The following is a 14,228-nucleotide window of genomic DNA, read 5'->3' as shown; positions in this document are numbered from 1 at the left end:
AGTCCTGCAGTTGTAGGCAAGTAGGAAGAGAGAGAAAGGCCAAGGTTAGGGTCATTTCTTTTTAAAGGGCCACTGAGTCATTGGCTCTTCTTGTTCAGTGGCCAATTAGGGCATTGCTTCAATCATCTCACAGTACCAAATCCTTTCATCCTTGAGCCATGTACAGCCACAGCAGTTGCCAGGGGAGCTCTTGTACCCCACAGCATGATATGGCCCCTACTGGCTCACCCCTATGCATACAACATGTGGTGCAACCCCCACTACCCAAGAATTGAATGAGCTGCTTTATGAGACAGTGAGTTCTCAATCATTGGAAGTATTCAAACACACACTGATAGGATCATAGGGTCTTAATTTGGGGGGGAGCTTGGAGATCATTAGTGAATTAACTTTTCCAGGCTCATACAGATAAAAGGTAGAAGAGCAAGGATTTGAATCTTCATCTTCTGACACCAAAATCATAGAGTGGGAGTGGGCCTAAATGACCTTAAAGGTCCCCTTCCAACTTTAAAAGAGTATGACGAATAATGCTTTAAAAAGTCAGCCTATAATAATAACAGCTTGTATTTTTATAGAAAATGTTTTTTTCATATATGAGCTCATTTCATGCTTATATCATGAAATCTTAAATTTAGAGCTGAAAGGCCTCAGTGGTCATCTATTCTATACAACCCTCTCCATGCTACAAATGAGAAAACTGTGAACCAGAGAGATTAAGCATTTTTGCCTAAGGGTTGTTTTTTTTTTTAAACTGACCTATGACTTCATCATTCTAGAAATCTCTCTAGCAATACAGATCAATCAACTTCTCTGTAACTTACATTCTTTTTTTTTTAAGGCAATTGGGGTCAAGAGACTTGCCCACAGTCACACAGCTAGTAAACATTATGCGTCTGAGCCCGTGTTTGAACTCAGGTTCTCCTGACTCCAGGGTCGGTGCTCTATCCGCTGCACCACCCAGGTGCTCTATCCACTGCACCTACAATTTACATTCTTAAGAATATCCTGGGGGCATTGACAAGTTAATTGACTTGCCCAGGGTCAGGTAAGACTGGAAGCCAGGTCTTTCAGACTCTGTGGGCTCTCTCTCTCTACTTTGGTTCGCTGCCCAAAGTTACATAATTATTAATAAGCAGAGCTGGGATTCAAATCCAGGTTCTATGGCTCAAAATTCATTGTCTTTTGCTAGGAATGGAGTGATTAGATTGAAGGATTGAATTTGAATCCTTGAAGACTCAAACACTGTCTAGCTGTTTGCCTCTGTGCAAGTCACCTCTGTTTCCTCATCTGAAAAAAACAGGGATAATAATAGCACCTACCAGACAGTTAAAGTGAGGATCAAATGAGTTAGCAAATGTAAAGTGCTTTGCCAACCTTTGCTGTAAGCTAGCTACTTAATTTAAATTTAATTTCACTAAGCCATGATAACATCAACCCTGCAGAGGAGGTAGATAAGCCATTATTGTTCCTATTTTACATATGTAAAAAATGAGATACAGATAGGTTAAGTGACTTATTCGGTTTGCATAATCAGTTCCTTACATCTTACAACTGGGACAAAATCCTAGGTCTGTTGTTTCCTAAACTAGCGATGCTTTTTATGCTGGGAATTTAGCATATGTGACTCCTAATCTAAAATCTTCTCATTGGACAACAATGTTTGCCTCTATTGTTTCATCTGTAAATAAAGATTGTAATATGGACCTGCTTTTGCATGATGTAAGGAATCACTAATTCTGAATACCATAAGTGCTGGGCAAATACTGGTAAATGCTTAAAATAATACGGAAGTACAGAGAGTAAACCAACTGGTGCTTATAATGAAAATGTTACTTGTTACTTCATTAGCATATCCATTTTTACCCAAATGTTTATGTTTAAAAGTGTTGTTGAGGCTCTTTTCCGTGGTGAATTAACCAGTTTGCAATTGTTGTTCAATAAACAAAATAGGGTTAAATAAAAACAGAAAGTTGAATAGAATTGGACCCAAAGAACAGATATTAGAGATTTGATGTCAGTTTGATCTCCAGTGGAGGGCCCCAGGGATCTATGCTTGGCACTGGGCTGATTCACATTTTTATGAATGATGTGGAAGAACACATGGATGGCACCAAGCTCAAAGAGATAACTAACACATTTCATGATAGAGTCAGGATCCAAAAAGATCTTGACAGATTAGGACATCGGACCAAATCTAATGGGATGAAATGTAATAAGGATAAATGCAAAGCCTTACTCAAAAAAATCAGCTTCACAAGTCAAAGTAGAGTGAGACAGCAGTTCATCTGAAAAACATCTGGGATTTTTAGAGGTTTGCTAGGTCAATCAGAGTCAAGAGTGTGATATTTAAATGTAGTCTAATTTACAGAACTTTAAATTTACCAAGTGCCTCATGTACATTAACTCATTTGATCCTCACAATAACCATGTGAGATGGGAATTATTATTATCCCCATATTACAGATGAGGAGACTGATACTTGGGAAAGGTAAGAAACCTGCTGATGGTCTCATAACTAGTAAGTGTCAGAGTGAGGATTCAGAACCAGATTTCTCTTGACTGGAAGGCTGTCTTTTTTACTACCATATCATGGACTAAGACAGTTATGGCATCTAAGAATAAGGATGTGATAGTCCTCTTATACTCTGCCCAGACCATGTCTGGAGTATTGTGTTCATTTCTAGATGTCACAAATAAGGTAGGACAATGATATTCTAGAGAGAGTTCAGAGAGAACAGCCAACTGTTTGTGAAGTTTGTGAAGATGTTTGATGTTTGTGAAGGGCCTTGAGTTCATATCTTATAAGGATTGTTTGAAGGAACTAGGGTTGTTTATCTTGCAGAAGAAAAGACAGTATGGACATGATTTCTTTAAATTCATGAAAGATTATCATAGCAAAGAGGAATGAGCTTTCTTCTGCTTGGTGCAGAAGGCAGAACTAGGATCAATGGGTAGAAATTGCAAAGAGAGAAAAGTTCTCTATAAGGAAAAATTTCCCAAGAGGTAGAGTTTTTCCCAAAAGTGGAATGGTCTATCTTAGGACATTTGACATTTGACATCCTTAAACAGTGGCCAGATAGCCTTGTCAGGTATGTGGTAGAGGGGATTCTTATTCAGGTGTGGTTTGGAGTGGATGGCCTTGGAGGTCCCTTCCAGTGATAAGTTTCTGTGATTCTGTTTCTTCAACAGTACTGGGTGGATAGAGAGACTGACCTGTGTTAAACTCTAAATCACAGAAACATTTACTCAATGTTTACCATGCAGAACTTCATGTTAGGTACTGGGGAAGACACAATGATAAATAGTAGTAGAAATCTGAAAATATATGCAATATTCCAGACTGTTGGACAAAAAGGTCCAGTAAAATAATGGGGAGAAGTATCTTCTCATATCTCTTATTTGGCTACCTCTGACTTTTTTTTTTCTTTTTGATTAGGCAGTTGAGGTTAAGTGACTTGCCCAAGGTCACACAGCTAGTAAGTGTCAAGTGTCAAAGGCCGGATTTGAACTCAGTCCTCCTGACTCCAAGGCTGGAGCTCTATCCACTGCACCACCTAGCTGCCCCTCTGACTATTAATACCTATGAGACCTTGGGCAAGTCACTTAAAATCTGTGGACATTAGTTTCCTCATCTGTAACAGGAAGAATTTGGAATGGATATCCTCTGAGGCTCATTCTGGTTCCTATGAAAATAGTTAAAAACCTCCAAAATAGGTTTGACCTGGATTCTTGGATCCATAGATACTTTTTCTTACTCCAACTAAAGTTAATCTCTAGGTACACAGATACATTATGAACAAATGTAAAAAAAAAGTGTTCATTATGAGCTATTTACCAGGGTGTTTTTTTATTTCTAATTTGTACATCAAGAAATTGATTTCTTATAACATTTAAGTACCACAAAGAGTTTTGGCATTTTGATCATCTGAAATTAATTAGCCTGCAAGAGAGGTTGCTGCTCCAACAAAAGCAAATTCTCTAAAAATAGAAGGGTTTGAGTAACAGTTGTTAGGGATATTGCAAGGGATTTTTCCATTGGGCAGGTAGCACGGGTGGATGGAAGGACTTACTTCCTGTGAAGTGATATCAGGTTTTGAAATTATAAGAGGACCGCCAAGGCAGCATGCTCCCCTCCTATCCTTTCTGGCCCCTGCTGGAAGGAAACAAATGCTGCCTCCTCACCTGGCAGAACATATTAATAACAACAACAAAAATCATATGATAGTATCAATAGAAGCAGAAAAAGATTCCTGTAAAATATAACATCCATTCTGGTTTAAAAAAAAACACCTTGGAAAGACTTTTTATTTAATATAAGTAATATCTATCTAAAACCAAGAGCCAGAATTATAAATATTGAGACCTTTCCAGTAAAATCAGGAGCAGAACAAGGATATCCATTATCACCACTACTTTTGATATGGTATTAGAAATATCAGCTATAGCTATAAGATGAGAAAAAATGACAGAAATAAACATAGATAAAGAAGAAACAAAGTCATCACTTTTTTTGCAGATGACATGCTGTTTTAATTAGAAAACTCTAGAGAGTCAACTAAAAAATCAATTGAAACAACTTCAGCAAAGTGGCAAAATATAATATAAATCCATAGAAATCATCAACATCTCTGTATATTAACAACAAAACTGGGCAGAAAGAGAGATTTCATTTTAAGTACCTTCAGAATATATAAAATGCTTGGGAATATATTTAACCAATATGCACACAGGTATTATATGAATACAACTATAAAACTTTTTTAGAAATGAAAACAGACCTCAATAATTACAGAAATATTAATTACTCATTGGTAGGCTAATCCAATATAATGAAAATGACAATACTACCTAAATGAATTTACTTATTCAGTGCCCTATCAATAAAACTACTAAAGGAGTACCATGAGAATTAAAGAGATGCTTTATAAAGAGTAGGAAAAAGAAATAAAATTTATATGAAAGAACAAAAGGTTAAAAATCTCAAGAAAAAGGCTGAAAAAAGGGGGAAGGATGGGCCTACCAATATCAGATCTCAAACTACACTAGTAGCCATAATCATCAAAATGATTTGGTACTGCTTAATAAATAAAGAGGTCAAACAGCAAAACAGATTAGGTAAATAAGCTATAGAAACAAACAGTAGTAGTCTATTTAGTTGACAAATGCAAAGACCCCAGATAAATAGGCAAGAACTAACTATTTAACAAAAAGTCCTCAGAAACAGCCCGGCAAAAACTATACACAAACTAAAAACTCACACTGGATTCCAAGCTAATCTCCAAATGATACATGAGTTAGGCATAAAGGGAGATATCAGAAACAAATTAGAGGAGTAAGGAAGAAATTATCTTTTAACTCTATGGATAAGGAAACAACAGCAACGACAACAATAAGAGAACAGTTCATGACCTAACAAGGGATAGAGAGAATCACAGAAGATTAAATGGCAGTTCTGCTTGCATAAAATTAAAAGTTTTTGCACAAATAAAACCCATGCAACCAAAATTAGAGGAAAAACAGGGAATTGGGGGAGGAGGGATCTTTGCAGGTTTCTCAGATGGGTGGAGCAAAATTTGTAAGATTTCCAATGAACTTATTCACATTCATAATAATAAAACCATTCTCCAAATCAATAAACGATCAAAAAGTAAGAATAGGCAGTTTTTATGCAAGAAATCTAAGCTACCAATAGCCATATGAAAAATTCTCCAGTCACTAACTTGAGGGAAGGAAATTAAAGCAACTGAGATTTTGCCTCATAGCCATCAGATTGGCAAAGTAGACAAAAAGGAAAATGACAAATATTGGAGGAGCTACAGGAAAATTGGCATATTAATGCACTGTTGATGGAGCTGTCAATTGGTAAAAATTATTCTAGGAAGCAATTTGGAATTATGCCCTAAAAGTTATTAAAAGTACATATACTTTGACCCAACTATATCACTACTAGCCTATAACCCCAGAAAGACTAAACAATGACAAATTTTTGTTGTTGTTTGGTTGTTTCCATCATGTCCAACTCTTTAGACCCTATTTGGGGTTTTCTTCATGAAAATACTAGAGTGGTTTCCATTTACTTCTCATGAGGAACTGAGGCAAACAGGGCTAAGTGACTTGCCCAGGGTCACATAGCTGGTAAGTGACTGAGGTTAGATTTGAACTTAGGAAGGTGAATTGTCCTGACTCCAGGCCCAACACTCTATCCACTATACCACTTAGCTGCCCAAAGACAAATAACATCCATATTTATTTAAAAAAATAATAATAACATTAATAACAGCAATTAAAAAAATATTTTTTCAGTTCCAAATTCTCTCCTTCCCTTCACATCCTTCCCCTACCCATTCAGAAACCAAGAAATATAACACCCATAATACATATGAAGACATGCAAAATGTATTTTCACATTAGCCATATTACAAAAAAAAGAAGAAAAACATTTTAAAGCAAGAAAAAAAGAAAAAATATATATACACTACAATCTGCACTAAATCCATTAGCTCTCACTCTGGAGGTGGAAACATTTTTCATCATGAGTCCTTCAGAATTGTCATGAATCTTCATGTTGATCAGAACTGCTAAATCTTTCACAGTTGATTATTGTTATAATATTGTTATCACTATGCATGTTATTCTTCTGGTTCTGTTCCCTTCATTTGTATCAATTCATATAAGACTTCCCAGGTTTTTCTAAAACCATCCTTTTCATAATTTCTTACAGCAGAACAGTATTCAATTATATTCATATACCATAGCTTGTTCAATCATTTCTCAATTGATAGACCTCTCCTTGGTTTCTAGTTCTTTGCCAACCCAAAAAAGACTCTGTGTTTCAAAGAAACACAGGAATACTTGTATAAACTTAAGTAGGTGACATGAACAGAACCAGGAGAAAAAAATATATACTAAAAATAACATTTTAAAGACGCAACTTTGACATATTTTAGAACTTTGATCACACAATAAATAACCATGCTATTTACCTCCTGCCGAAAAGATGATTATCTCAGGGTACAAAATGAGACATATATTTGTGGATATGACTGACACTGGAATATGTTTTGGCTGGCCATGCGCACTTGTTAAAGGAATTTTATTCTTCTTTTTTCCCTTATGGTTGGGGTGGAAGTGGAAGGGAAATTAAGTAGATTCTTATTAGTTGAAAAAAATAAAATTTCTATTTATAAAGTACACCTTAAATTTTGGGTGAAGGAAAATGAAAGCAATTTGTGTGAAAAAGGCCAGAGTTTTGTTGGACTAAAAGCTCAGTCAGAATTTTTTTTAAGAGTAGAAAAGAACCTCAGCAGTCATCTAGCTCAGCTGGTCCCTGAAAGGATCTCCCAACCTCCAGTCTCACATCTCCTACTGCTTATTGGACATCTCCATGTTCTATAGACATCTTAAATTCAATAGACCCCAAACTGAACTTAATATCTTTTCCCCTAAGCCCTCCTCCCTTCCTAACTTCTCTTCTACTAACGAGGGTATCACCCTCCTTCCAGCGACCCAGGCTCCCAACCTTGGTGTCATTGTCTTCTCTCTTCCTCTCATCCTCCATATCCAACCCATTGTTAAATCCCATCATCTCTATCTTAATAACATCTCTTGTATCAGCTGTCTTCTCTCCTCTTGACACTGCCACCACCATGAAGAGGTCTTCATAACTTTGTGCTTGGACAATTGCCATAGCCTGCTGGTTGGTCTTCATGCCTCAAATCACTCTCTGCTACAATCCATCCTCTCTATTCAACTGTCAAGTTTTTTTTTTTTGGTAAGGCAATTGGGGCTAAGTGACTTGCCCAAGGTCACACAACTAGTACGGGTCAAGTGTTTGGTCTGAGGCCAGATTTGAACTCAGGTCCTCCTGACTTCAGGGCTGGTGCTCTATCCACTGTGCCACCTATCTGCCCCTCAGCTGTCAAATTTATCTTCCTAAATTTCTGGTCTGACCATGTCATTTGAAAACCCTCAGTAGCTCCTTCCAGGACCCAAATATAAAATCATTTGGTTTTTCAGATCCTTCATAACCTGACCTCTTCCTACCTAGGGAGTTAGGTGGCACAGTGGATACAGCACTGGACCTGGAAGTCTCACACACTTAATAGCTGTGTGACCTTGGGCAAATCACTTAACCTCTGTCTGTCAGTTTCCTCAACTATAAAATAGGAATAATGATAGCACATACCCTCCAAAGTTGTTGTGAGGATTAAATGAGATAATATTTGTAAAGCTCTTATCATAGTGACTGGCACTTAGTAGGAGCTTAATTGCTTGTTTCCTTCTGTTCTTCCTTTCTAGGTCTTCATACACCTTAATTTGTTTCCATTCTAGTGACATGGACCTTCTAACTGTTCCTCCCACAAAAACTACATGCTTTGACTCTGGCAATTTTCAGTGGCTGCCCCTTGTGCCTGGGACAAACTCTCCCTCATTTTCGTTTCCTAGTTTTCCCACATTCTTTCATTTCCCAACCAAAAACCCACCTTCTACAAAAAACCTTTCCTGATCAACCTTAATACTAGTGCTTTCCCTAAGATTATCTTCATTTTATCATATATACATATAAAATATATTTTTAAATTACATCTATGTAATGAAATATATTTTGTATACATGTTCATATATGATACATAATAAAATATGATTATATATTACATTCATATTTATTATATATTATTATACATATTGATTATATGATTGTACACTTAATTTTTATTACATATAACATGTTATTAATATATAATAAAGTTATATGTTTTATATATCATACATAGATATTTCCATCTTGTCTCTCACATTAGACTGTGAGTTCCTTGAGGGCTGGGACTTTCTTTCGCCTCTTTTTGTATTCCCAGTGCTTAGCAGAGTGTGTGGCACATAGTAGACACTTAATAAATATTTATTGACTGACTGACTGTAACATACCCAGTTGTAACATACACAACTGGATTGGTAAAACCTCTGAAGAGGTAGAAGCCACTACGTCCTGAGGCATCCTACTCTACTTTCAGATAGCTCAGATAGTTGGGAAATTTTTTTGAAATTTAATCAAAACCTTCATGTTTGTAACTATACTCATTGCTCATGGTCTTAGCCTCTGGGAACTAAACAGAACAAGTCTAATCCTTCTTCCATGTGAGTCTCTTCAAGACAGCTATCATATCCTGCCCCTCACTTTATGTCCCCCCCAGTCTTCTCTTCTCCAAGTTTAGATATCCCCAGTTTTCTCAACTAATCATATGCTGTGAACTCAAGGTCCTTCATCAGCCTTGGTGTGCTCCTCTGAATGCTCCCCAGCTTATTCACATCTGAAACAGTGATCTCCAGATCTGAGCGCAATATTCTAGGTGTGGTCCGCCCAAGATAGAACACAGAGGACTATCACACTATCCCCCCTCATTCTTATCACTAGACATGATGCCCCTCTTAATGCAGCCAAGGTGGCATCAATGTTTTTGGCTTCCACATCACACCACTGACATACATAGAACTTGTAGTCCACTGAACCCCTAGATTTATTTTGGACAAATATGGTGTGGCAGCCAAAAGACATAAAGCCATCTTAGGCTGCATACAGATACTCCCAGATACTCTGAATTCTACAGATTGCCTTTCTAGAATTGCATTCGGTTTGGGACACCACATTTTAGGACCCTGAGAATCCCCTTTAGTATGTATTTATTAAAAATACCTGCTATATGCAAAGCATTTTGATTTAAAGACAAAGCAAAATCCAGTGCTTGACCTCAAGGAATTCACATCCTACTGGAAGTATAGGGGAAGAATACTGACATTCAGGGAAATCAGGAAAGGCTTCCTATAGACAGAGATGTCAAATTCTGACCCTGGCCCCTCCCATAAAACCAAAAGAACAAACTCCAGAGTGCGCAAGAAGATTAAAATATAATTGGGAAATGTTTAACAAAGTAAATAAAAACATGATACAACATACATAATGCTCATTTGTGGCTTCCTGCGTCAAAATGTGACTGTTTGAGTTTGATTGTTATTATCCAGTTTTAGTTGTGTCAAACGCTTTGTGACCCATTTGGGGTTTTCTTGGCAAAGATACTGGACTGGTTTGCCATTTCCTTCTCTAGCTCATTTTACAGAGGAGGAAACTGAGGCAAATGGGGTGAAGTGACTTGCCTAGGGTCACACAGCTAGTGTCTGAGGCCAGATTTGGACTCAGGAACATCAGTCTTACTGACTTTAGGCCAGGCACTCTTTCCACTATGCCACCTATTTATCCATATGAGTTTGGTATTACTGCTGTAAGAGACGGCACCTAAGATGATCCTTAAAGGAAGGTACTATTTCTAAGAGACAGAGATGAGGATGGAATAAATTCCAGACCTATGTATTGCCTCTACAAAGGCAAATAGGAAAGAATGAAACAAGGGGAACAATTAGGAAGCTATTATCACAGTTCAAGTAAGAGGTAGTGAGGGTCTAAATTAGGGTGGTCCTCAAGAAAATAGAAAGGAGAGAGATGTGAGAGATGTTGTGGAGGTAGACTTGCTGATATTTGGCAAGTAGCTGGATATGGGTAGTGAAATGGAGAGAAGAACCAAGGATTTCTCCAAGGTTAAACCTGATTTGACTGATGGTGTTCTCAACAGACATAGGGAAGTTTGGAGGAGGGATCCACTTAAAGGAGAAGATAATGAGGTCTGTTCTGAATATGGGGAGTTTGAGCTACTGATCCAGACATGGAATATGCAGATGGTGATCTTCAGTAGGCAAGGCAGTTGGTGATTCAAACCTAGAGCCTAGGAGAGAGATGAGGACTGAATATATAGATTTGGGAGCCATCTACATTGAGATGATCATTGAATCTATAGGAGCAAATGGAACTAATAAGAGAGATATATACAAGGAAGAGCGTCCAGGATAGGGTTTGGGGGAACATTCATGGTTCAGATGGGAGCCATGGACGATGGTCAAGCAAAGGAGACTGAGGAGGTAATCTGACAGAAGGGCTAGGAGAGAGCAAGATCCCCAAAACTGTGAGAAGACAAACAATGCAGGAGGAAGGGGTAATCGACAGTATTTCTTTTCTTTTTTTTTTCTTTTAAAGTCAAGAATGATGAGGCTTGAGAAAATGTCAGGTGGAGTAGAAATTGAGATAGTTGCCTGGGAGAGAAGAGTTTCAGTGGAATAAATAGTGAGGTTGAAAGCCGGATTGTAAAGCCCAAACAAAGCAGGATGTGCATACCACTTGAGTTCTTGCTCAGTTACAAAAATAACATTTTGGCAAAGACTATTTTATGACAGCTTTGAAAAATCTTATTGTTTTCAGCGCATCCTAGTACAATACTCATAAACAACGATTACTGATCATTGCCAAGTGACTTGCCCATGTTGGCACAGCTAGTGTCAAAGGCAAGACTGTAGTTCAGGTGCTCCTGACTATAGAACCAAGGCTATTCCTTGCTCTATCTGCTATGCCATGATGCTCCACTCTATGTCTTTTATACATTTAGGCTTGCTGGATTGTATTGAAAATTTTTAATGGTTCAAAGAAGTGGAGATATTTAGCCTAGAGGATAGAAGACTTAGAAGGTCTAAGAGATCATGAACACTGACTTCAAGTGATTTTGGAAGTCAGTATGGCACAATGGAAAGGATGCTGGATTTGGAGTCAGAGAAACTGGTTCAAGATCTAGCTCTGGCATTACTACCTGTGTGGCCTCAGGCAACTCACTTAGCCTCAGTTTACTTATTTGTAAAATAGAGGAGTTGGACTATATGACCTTGATGATGCTTTCTGTCTCTGAAGCGGTGATCATGTAGGAAGAGCTGTCATGTATAAAAGGAATTAGACATTTCCTACTTATTCTCACAGAGAAGAACTAAGAACAAGAACATGGAAGTGAAAGGAGGCAAATTTCTGCTCAATGTAAGGAAAAACTCCAAATTCAATTTTTTTACGCAAAAAGGAAAAAAAAAACAAATACAGATATCCCATCATGAGTAATCTTCAAGGGAAGGCTGGACTTTTTTCTTCAGAACCTGAGTCAGTCTGGGTGGCCTCAAACATCTCACCTGCCTGTGATTCTTAGCACCAAGAACACAATGGAATCTATATCCTGGATGTTTCACTCTCAATGAGATGCTTCCACATCATCTTATTAGAAAAAGTAAGTTAGAGTCAGGAAGCCTTTGCAGAGTTTTAAAAATATTAAACATTGTTTAAGATACTAGGTAGTGCAGAGGATAGAGCACCAAGCTTACAGTCAAGAAGATCTGAGTTCAAATCTGGCCTCAGGTATTTACTGGCCGTGTGACCCTGGGCAAGTCCCATGACCTCGATTTGCCTTACTTCCTCATCTGTTAAATGTGGTACACTGGAGAAGGGTACACAGTTATCTTTGCCAAGAAAATTCCATGGACCAAAGTCTGTGAGGTCACTTGTAGTCAGACATTATTGAATGACTGAACAACAACTAAGATACTCAGAAAGAGTCATGGTTCATTAACCAGGAAAACAGCTAACTGTGAACAAGTGAAAGACGAAGGCAGCCTTTGGTATGAGAGGCAGAAAGGAGAGCTGCAGGCCAGCTTCCATGAAGCTTCCATGAAAATAGATGACCTTCTGCTTTATCCAGTCTGAGCCTGACTCCAGATGTTCTTATCCTCTGAGGACACTCTCCCATAATGACCACTCTCCAGCTGGAACGCCTTTGAGCAGAGTCAAAGGTTCAATGTTTTATGTTGTTTGGACATTAGCTGCTCCTAACAGTCCATTATTTTAATACGTTGCTAAGACATTCTTCTGTTGCTTTTGAATTAGTTATCTCAGATGCATAGACTATTAGGGCTGAAAGGGACCTTAGGGAGATCCTCTGGTCCAAAGCCCTCATTTTCCAGATGAGGAAATTGAAGCTAATCAAGGTTAAGTCCTCTGTCCAAGGTCAGAATGCAAGGGAGTGCTAGAACAGGGACTGGGATTTGAGCCTTCTGAGCCTAAGCCATCTGCTCATGCCTCTACACCATATGGCCAGCATTGGGACAAATTCATTTATGGAAAACAATCTGTGACTTGTAGCTATTAGAAAAGTGGCTCAAATTCCAAGCCTGCAACACTAGGGGAATAATTACTCCTAATACATGGTAGAAAGCCCAAACCGAGCAGAATGTGCAGGCTGCTTGAGTTCTTTGCTTACAGTTCTGAAAGTAAGCAACCTTTAGGCAAGGACTATTTTATGACAGGCATGGAAGATGAATAGGGCAGCTGGGTGGTGCAGTGAAAAGAGGGCCAGGCCTGAAGTCAGGAAGACTCATCTTCTGAGTTCAAATTTTTCCTCAGACACTTATTAACTTATTAATGACCCTGGGCAAGTCACTTCACCCTGTTTGCCTCAGTTTCCTCATCTATAAAATGAACTGGAGAAGAAAATGCCAAACAACTTCAGTATCCTTGCCAAGAAAACCCCAAATGGGGTCATGAAGAGTCAGACATGACTGAACAACAACAATTTTATAGCAAATTTGAAAAATCCCATTATGAACACACTGAAAAGTGTTTCCCAATATTCATAAATACAAATCACTGATAATTGTATGGAAAAATGTATCAATAATTAATTAACAGATACAATGCAGACATTTTTGTGATACTAGAATGACACCAAAGTTTTATACAAAGAGGAGAGGTTTTATCATTTGCTTCTTTTAACTTTGGAACATAAAGCATAATGTGAGCAAAAAAGGAACACTTTTAAAACTTAAAACTAAGAAACAAAAAATTCCAGGAAATTGGACTCTCATTTAGGTTATGAATTGCAAACAGCTGTTGGTGAATTTTTTATAGAATTTATACAGGCTCAGCAAAGGAAAGACACCACATATCTGTGTGCTGATGATGAAAAGAAGCTGATGATTATAGTACACTTATGGAATACTTTAAATTCACTGTCTCACTTGATTCCTAAAACAACTTTGAGAGTTCAAATGTTATTAGTTCCCTTTCATACATGTGGAATTTGTTTCAGAAAGGTTGAGTCACTCAAGGTCACACAACTAGGGAATGGTGGCTGTCTACTTGGTCAGGACTTGACTCAAATCTGCTGCCTTTACATTATAGTACATTGTCTCATGTGAGAAATAAGCAGTAGCATCTAGGAAGCCATTTCATTCAATTAACAAAATAAGCTTAGAATAGAAGCTTCTTAAGAGCAAAGATTGTTTTCTGTCTTCCTCTCCCCAGCACTTAGCACAGTTTA

The sequence above is a fragment of the Vombatus ursinus genome, unplaced genomic scaffold (assembly GCF_900497805.2).
Source record: "Vombatus ursinus unplaced genomic scaffold, bare-nosed wombat genome assembly UNPS02011700.1, whole genome shotgun sequence".
Lineage (NCBI taxonomy): Eukaryota > Metazoa > Chordata > Mammalia > Diprotodontia > Vombatidae > Vombatus > Vombatus ursinus.
This window is presented reverse-complemented; position numbering follows the sequence as displayed.